Source organism: Hyperolius riggenbachi, chromosome 12 (assembly GCF_040937935.1).
Source record: "Hyperolius riggenbachi isolate aHypRig1 chromosome 12, aHypRig1.pri, whole genome shotgun sequence".
Classification (NCBI taxonomy): Eukaryota; Metazoa; Chordata; class Amphibia; order Anura; family Hyperoliidae; genus Hyperolius; species Hyperolius riggenbachi.
Genome location: NC_090657.1, coordinates 46,123,569 through 46,132,621, shown reverse-complemented (window position 1 = coordinate 46,132,621; position 9,053 = coordinate 46,123,569).

Genomic DNA, 9,053 nt, shown 5'->3' with positions numbered 1-9,053 from the left:
CCCCCTGTCACTGCTACCTATCAGATTAGACCCCTATCTGCCCCTAGGGCACTCAATCACCCGCCCACACCCTCAGAATGCCCTCAGGCCCCAGCCCTGATCACCTCACCAGTGCATTGCTTGCATCTATTCCCCCCTCTAATCACACCTTGAGACACCCATCAATCACCTCCTGTCACCCCCTAGCACACCTACCCATCAGATCAGGCCCTAATTTGCCCCGTGTGGGCTCCTGATCACTCGGCCAAACCCTCGGATCCCCCTCAGACCCCCTTCCGATCACCTCCCCAGTGCATTGATTGCATCTTTTTTCCCCTCTAACCACCCCCTGAGACACCCATCAATCACCTCCTGTCACCCCCCTAGCACTCCTATCCATCAGATCAGGCCCAATACAACCTGTCATCTAAAAGGCCACCCTGCATATGACCGGTTCCACAAAATTCGCCCCCTCATAGACCACCTGTCATCAAAATTTGCAGATGCTTATACCCCTGAACAGTCATTTTGAGACATTTGGTTTCCAGACTACTCACGGTTTTGGGCCCGTAAAATGCCAGGGCGGTATAGGAACCCCAGAAACAGACCCCATTTTAGAAAAAAGACACCCCAATGTATTCTGTTAGGTGTATGACGAGTTCATAGAAAATTTTATTTTTTGTCAAAAGTTAGCGGAAATTGATTTTTGTTTTTTTTTCACAAAGTGTAATTTTTCACTAACTTGTGACAAAAAATAAAATCTTCTATGAACTCGCCATACACCTAACGGAATACCTTGGGGTGTCTTCTTTCTAAAATGGGGTCACTTGTGGGGTTCCTATACTGCCCTGGCATTTTAGGGGCCCTAAACCGTGAGGAGTAGTCTAGAAAACAAATGCCTCAAAATGACCTGTGATTAGGACGTTGGGCCCCTTAGCGCACCTAGGCTGCAAAAAAGTGTCACATGTGGTATCGCCGTACTCAGGAGAAGTAGTATAATGTGTTTTGGGGTGTATTTTTACACATACCCATGCTGGGTGGGAGAAATCTCTCTGTAAATGGACAATTGTGTGTAAAAAAAAAATCAAACAATTGTCATTTACAGAGGTATTTCTCCCACCCAGCATGGGTATGTGTAAAAATACACCCCAAAACACATTATACTACATCTCCCGAGTACGGCGATACCACATGATTGGCACTTTTTTGCAGCCTAACTGCGCTAAGGGGCCCAAAGTCCAATGAGTACCTTTAGGATTTCACAGGTCATTTTTGTTTCAAGACTACTCCTCACGGTTTAGGGCCCCTAAAATGTCAGGGCAGTATAGGAACCCCACAAATGACCCCATTCTAGAAAGAAGACACCCAAACGTATTCCGTTAGGAGTATGGTGAGTTCATAGAAGATTTTATTTTTTGTCACAAGTTAGCGGAAAATGACACTTTGTGAAAAAAAAACAATTAAAATCAATTTCCGCTAACTTGTGACAAAAAAATAAAAACTTCTATGAACTCACCATACTCCTAACGAAATACCTTGGGGTGTCTTCTTTCTAAAATGGGGGCATTAGTGGGGTTCCTATACTGCCCTGGCATTTTAGGGGCCCTAAACCGTGAGGAGTAGTCTTGAAACAAAAATGACCTGTGAAATCCTAAAGGTACTCATTGGACTTTGGGCCCTTTAGCGCAGTTAGGGTGCAAAAAAGTGCCACACATGTGGTATCGCCGTACTCGGGAGAAGTAGTACAATGTGTTTTGGGGTGTATTTTTACACATACCCATGCTGGGTGGGAGAAATACCGCTGTAAATGGACAATTGTGTGTAAAAAAAATCAAAAGATTGTCATTTACAGAGGTGTTTCTCCCACCCAGCATGGGTATGTGTAAAAATACACCCCAAAACACATTGTACTACTTCTCCCAAGTACGGTGATACCACATGTGTGGCACTTTTTTGCACCCTAACTGCGCTAAAGGGCCCAAAGTCCAATGAGTACCTTTAGGATTTCACAGGTCATTTTGAGAAATTTCGTTTCAAGACTACTCCTCACGGTTTAGGGCCCCTAAAATGCCAGGGCAGTATAGGAACCCCACAAATGACCCCATTTTAGAAAGAAGACACCCCAAGGTATTCCGTTAGTAGTATGGCGAGTTCATAGAAGATTTTATTTTTTGTCACAAGTTAGCGGAAATTGATTTTAATTGTGTTTTTTCACAAAGTGTCATTTTCCGCTAACTTGTGACAAAAAATAAAATCTTCTATGAACTCACCATACTCCTAACGGAATACCTTGGGGTGTCTTCTTTCTAAAATGGGGTCATTTGTGGGGTTCCTATACTGCCCTGGCATTTTAGGGGTCCTAAACCGTGAGAAGTAGTCTTGAAATGAAATTTCTCAAAATGACCTGTGAAATCCTAAAGGTACTCATTGGACTTTGGGCCCTTTAGCGCAGTTAGGGTGCAAAAAAGTGCCACACATGTGGTATCGCCGTACTCAGGAGAAGTAGTATAATGTGTTTTGGGGTGTATTTTTACACATACCCATGCTGAGTGGGAGAAAGATCTCTGTAAATGGACAATTGTGTGTAAAAAAAATTAACAAATTGTCATTTACAGAGATATTTCTCCCACCCAGCATGGGTATGTGTAAAAATACACCCCAAAACACATTATACTACTTCTCCTGAGTACGGCAATACCACGTGTGGCACTTTTTTGCAGCCTAACTGCGCTAAGGGGTCCAAAGTCCAATGAGCACCTTTAGGCTTTACAGGGGTGCTTACAATTTAGCACCCCCCAAAATGTCAGGACAGTAAACACACCCCACAAATGACCCCATTTTGGAAAGTAGACCCTTCAAGGTATTCAGAGAGGGGCATGGTGAGTCCGTGGCAGAATTCATTTTTTTTTTTGTCGCAAGTTAGAAGAAATGGAAGCTTTTTTTTTTTTTTTTTAACAAAGTGTCATTTTCCGCTTACTTGTGACAAAAAATATCTTCTATGAACTCACTATGCCTCTCAGTGAATACTTTGGGATGTCTTCTTTCCAAAATGGGGTCATTTGGGGGGTATTTATACTATCCTGGAATTCTAGCCCCTCATGAAACATGACAGGGGGTCAGAAAAGTCATAGATGCTTGAAAATGGGAAAATTCACTTTTGGCACCATAGTTTGTAAACGCTATAACTTTTACCCAAACCAATAAATATACACTGAATGGGTTTTTTTTAATCAAAAACATGTTTGTCCACATTTTTCGCGCTGCATGTATACAGAAATTTTACTTTATTTGAAAAATGTCAGCACAGAAAGTTAAAAAAATCATTTTTTTGCCAAAATTCATGTCTTTTTTGATGAATATAATAAAAAGTAAAAATCGCAGGAGCAATCAAATAGCACCAAAAGAAAGCTTTATTAGTGACAAGAAAAGGAGCCAAAATTTATTTAGGTGGTAGGTTGTATGAGCGAGCAATAAACCGTGAAAGCTGCAGTGGTCTGAATGGAAAAAAAGTGGCCGGTCCTTAAGGGGTAGAAAGCCCTAGGTCCTCAAGTGGTTAAAGCCCTATCAATCTGTGCTTTGAGCTGTTGTTCCCATGGTGTAGTGCCATCAAGCACTGCAGGTTTCTGCAACCCACTGTATTTTTCAAAAGCATCCATGACCCGTGCTACCAGATCATCCACGCTTTCGTTTGCTTTCTGGGAAATCGTAGAAAGCTTGGTAAAATCTGGGGTGATCTTATAAAATGTTATCATTCGTTGGATCAATGCATCCCACCTGGTTGTTAAGGTTGTGCTATCCCAATCCAACTCCACTGGTGGGTCAGTCGCAAGTCGTCCAGGCCCCCATGCACTCCAATTACCCTCGACATTCACCCATCTAGTTCCACAGACTCTTCTCACAACCCTCTCACATTCAGCGGCAGTCAGCTTAAAACTCCGTCTCAACTCAGTCAGTTGTTTAACGCATTCAACCACATCCTCTCTCAGGCTTGGTATAGTCTTAATTGCATTCAACATGTCGTCCTCTGTCCAGGGTCTGTAAACATGTATGGTTTGCCCTGCTCCGTTTGGGAGCTCTATCATAGGCAATTGCATTGCGGGTTCAGGGTTGCACTTTTCAGTAGGCACTGAAATGGCCACTGCCGGCTGTCGCAATGTGGTGGAAGATGGATATGGTAACATGGCGGAACCCGGGAGCTGTGACATGGCTGCCATCGGGTGCATAAAGATGGCGCCTGGATTATAGGAAGGAAGTTGAGGGTGTGGGAGCGGTGGGTAAATGTTGGGATATTTCGGCGGGGTCTGAGATGGCTGTTCTTCACTATTTGCACTTACTCTCAGATCTCCCGTTGTCACAGCTAACTGATCAACCTCCTGTTTGATGCCCGAGGCTGAGGGTACTCTGTCTCGGGTTCCTGAGGTTCTTCGCCCCCGCAACTGTCTATCAGACGTTGTCACCTCAGTTTGTCTATTAACAGGTTTGGACTTAGTGGGCTCACTGATGTTTCCTGTACTTGAGGAGCGGGCTGGATGTCCTGACTTATGGTCTGGACCCCACTAAGGGGATTGTGATCTCTGCCTCAGCCTTTGTGCTTCTCCAGCCTCAGCTCCAGGCACATCTCCACTTTCACTTTCACTCTCGCTCTCAACATCCTGCGCAGTCACACTGTGACCATATTCACCCTCCAAATCACTCGCTTTCTTCCCAAAATAAAAGGAGCACAGTTCCCTCTTACGCTTGTCAGCTTCATCTCGCCATTCTCTCGCTAATTGCAAACCATATTTATTCTACAAAATCAATTTCCCTTTACTTCTCTCCTCTATAGCCTTTATCAATGCCCTGCATTGTTTCGGGTGCAAATTGCCCGGGAAATTGAACATCTCATGCCAGACCTCGCATTTCTCCGTCAAGCGGGGGTCTTTACGGTGCATGAGAAGTTCATCATCCGTTGCACGGAGAAGTTGAGCTTTAGTTGCATTCTGCCCCATCCTGCCTGACAACTCTACTTCGGGGTACCTGTGACCTGTTTCCTATGATGTGACTGCTCAGCCGCCGCTGCCCCCCAGTGGACCGATACTGTGCTGGGGCCGACTTGCTGAATAGTACGCTTCACTGAATGCCACTGTAACTCGGGCGCGCTTTGCGAGAATTACTACCCAGCCTAGCAAATCAGTGATGATAACCATGGCTATTATCCGGCTTGCACTTGAGCCCTGAATTCAACCCGGCTGTTTTAGCCCTGGATTTGATCCGGCTTGCACTTGAGCCCTGAATTCAACCCGGCTGTTGTAGCCCTGGATTAGATCCGGCTTGCACTTTCGCCCTGGATTACTTTTGCCCTGCGGCTATTGCGTTGTATCCGCTGTTTCTTCTCATCCGGTCAATGAGGATCTATTCCACCTCGCAGATACCACGACTGACAATTTGGTAAAATTGCCAGCTTTTTTTACAGATCACAGGTATACCCCGGATAACTCAATTGTCATGCAGTACTCAAATAAAATCAAATATCTACTTACTTTTTTGATGCAGCTTGATAGCTCTCAGCGTTGACAATCAATTTAATCCGCTCAATCCGTGGCCGGCCACACATTCACACACAAACGCACCAAAAAAGGTAAAGCCCGCTGCTCTTCAAAGCATCTCCTGAAATCCTGGTTCTTGGATTCGAGCTCCGTCCCGTCTGGGTATACCACTCCGAGAATTTGCCCCTTTTTACAGGGAATTTTCACCCTGGAGGACTTATTTTGTTGGGATGACTGGGATCATCACCCCCATATTTCAGAGATGTACCCCAGGTGAAACAGAATCGATCCCGCTTCGAAGGACCAAAATGTGGAAGTCACTTACTTACCAATACACCAAGATTTCAAAAATAAGTCAGGAGATGAAAAGAAAAACAACTTATGGCTTTATTCAAAAATGGCACATGTATACATGAGGGAAACCCAGTTAAGCCTAGCAAAAGGGTCAAGGCAGTTTAAGGTTTCTGCTTCAACTTCCGCTGTGCACCAGTTCTTGTACCCCGAATTACGTGGTCATGATGTAATTTACTTGTCCAATAATAATATATGTCTCTAAGGGTCTTCTTCTTTCACTCCAAGAGGGCTGAGAATTCTCACAGCCTTGCACCTGGTCTTGACTACAGCACACAATCTCTCCGGCATTCTGCTCCCATAGTTACTTTCAAGGCCTTTACTTGCGTGACTCGAATCATCCCCCGATGGGAGGTTGCAGTATCAGGCACGCCATATCTGTTTAGAAATTCCTGAGAAGACAAAAACTCACACAGTACCAGGTCTTAGCTAAAGCATGTCTACAGAGAAAGAATCTGAGACTAACTTTAAAGGGTAACTCTATTCATCTGAATCATCTGTGTTACATTAGCCTTATTAAACATTGGTGTCACCTTATATCTATTAAGTGCATATATATGAAACTTGGATTAACATACAGCTATGACATTAACAAGTTCTGCAGGAGGCGGGGAGAGCAGCAGACTGACACTATAGAGATAAACACAGCCAGCTCTGACAAGCTGTTTGTCAGCAGCGTGGCTGTGATTTATGAGGGATTGCAGAGTGCAGGGGGACCTTAGTGGGGTTTGGGATAGCAACAGAGGCTGGGCTGTATAGGCAGATCCAGCCTCTGTATGCAGATAATATTCTTCAAACCCACCTCGGGTTCTCTTTAAAGCTGTTATTTTTGTTTTGAACAGAGTGAAAAAAGTGATTATCTTAAGCTGGCCATACACTAGACCGATTACCCGCCGATCGACAGCAGATTCGATCACTGGGATCGAATCTGCTGTCAAATCGTTCACGCAACACGCTAATTTTCAATCTATATCGGCCCGAAATAGATCGGTCCTGTCCATCGCGCCCTGCGGGAAATTACCTTCGATCGCCGCGGGTAAGGAGCGCATCGCTAGTGGCGTACGACCGACGTAGGTATACATTACCTGAAGCTGGCTCCCGGCATCTTCTCCGCATCACCTCCCGGCTGGCATCTTCTGCGCATCAGCTTCCGCATCCCGGCATCCAGCATAACTTCCTGTGTCACTGCAGTGACAGCGGAAGTACAAATAGAGGGCGTTCTATTTGAACTTCCGCTGTCACTGGAGTGATAGAACGTTATGCCGGATGCCGGGATGCGGAAGCTGATGTGGAGAAGATGCCCGTCGGGAGCCGATGCGGAGAAGATGCCCGGGACCAGGCTTCAGGTAATGTATGTGGGGGCCCGGGGGGCCACAGCGGCAGCTCAGCAGATTGTGATCGGTTTCAGGCTGAAATCGATTCACAATCTGTTTGCAGTAAAGGCAGCCATACGATCCCTCTCTGATCAGATTCGATCAGAGAGGGATCTATTTGTTGGTCGAATCTGATGGCAAATCAACCAGTGTATGGCTACCTTAACTCTATATTTGTGTTTTTACTGCTTTTAGTGGCCTTGTTGGAGAGAGATTTTCTATTACTTCCTGTCCAGACGGGGATCGATTACAGCTTATCAACAGAGACAGTGAGAAAGCTCCAAATACAGTAAATTGTTCTTGGTAGAGTTAATGAAGACAGGTTATTAAAGCATTCTAAAAACCTTCCACCAGATTTCTTATTGCTGTTGCTTTTTTTTTTTAGACACTGTGGCCCATAAGCAATTAACTCTTTTTCTCCTGAGATTTCTGCAAGGCGCTATTTTCACACCTTATCAATAAAATGCCTTTTAAGCCCCCAGGAAGCAAAAAAATTCTCAGAATAATTTTGACACTACTTTTCCAACCACTTTTTGGTACTTTATCAATTACAGATGTTCATATGCAGTTCACTTTTTCTCCTGAGTTTTCTCCTAGGTGATATTTTTACGACTTGTAAATAAAATGCCTTTTACACCATCAGCAAGCAAACAAATACTCAAAATAATTTTGATAGTACTTTTGTTACCTACTTTGTGGTACTTTTTTCTTTGCAAAGTTCAAAAACATGAATTTAAATTGAAGATAACAAGTTATCTCCTAGGAGAAAACTCAGGAGAAAAAGTGAATTGCAAATGGGACAGATTGTTAAAAAGTGATTTTAAAGATAAAAAAATATATCCTAGGAGAAAACTTAGGAGAAAAGGTGAATTGAAGAGGGGCCTGTGAGCTCTAATTTAAACCCTTGATGGTACAAAGACACAGAAATTAGTATGTTTCTTTTGTATAGACAGCTTTAATCAACTAGAAGAAGTTGTAATTCTTGTCCTCAAAATAGAAAAATCACTTAAAGGAATACTATCGATGTATGCATTTATTTTTAAATGCTGTATGTTGTAGCACACATTAGGGCAAGTACTAGGAGCAATTTGATTCCTCACACAGCTGTTCCTCTCAGCTGTAAAATCCTCCATCAGTTTTGGCCTCAGTGTTGGATACAAAATGTATCTAATACTGAGCTCCCAGAGGGCTAGACCATGTGTCTGCACAGGGGAGTTGCTATCAACTCCTCAGTTCATAGTTTAATTATCACCTTGCTGAAAGAATCTTGTTGATATGGTGGTAAGGGGTTAAAGATTCTAGCAATTTGTGTTTATTATCTTTGCTTCTCTTGACTGATAAAGATACTAATAATGCTAATTGTAGACAGTGGTCTGCCCCTCTCAGCAGCTTGTAAAGTGGATGCAGCCTGGAGTGAATCACCTCAAGCAGGCAGCCAGTCTGAGTGTAAACACAGACTCGTGGTATAGCTAGTTATATTCCAGCAATATTCCAGCTCATTTAGTTACCGGTTACCACCTCAGATCAGCCTATTTCTCCTCATGTCTCCTGCATGCTGTGAGTGACACAGTGAAATATATTTGTGAGCTGTGTGACAGAGTAACCAAGCAGCTCAGGGTGACCCAAACTACTATGAGCTGTGTGAGAAATGAATTTTTAAGCAGGGATAGCGAGAGAGAGACCTGGGTTAATAAATAAAGTGCCACTAGCACTAGTGTTAATGTGTACACTAATATAGAGTATTAAAAAAAAAAAGTCGTTTCAATCGATAGTACTCCTTTAATACCAAAACACTTTTTGATAAGCATTGAACTTAAATCTACTT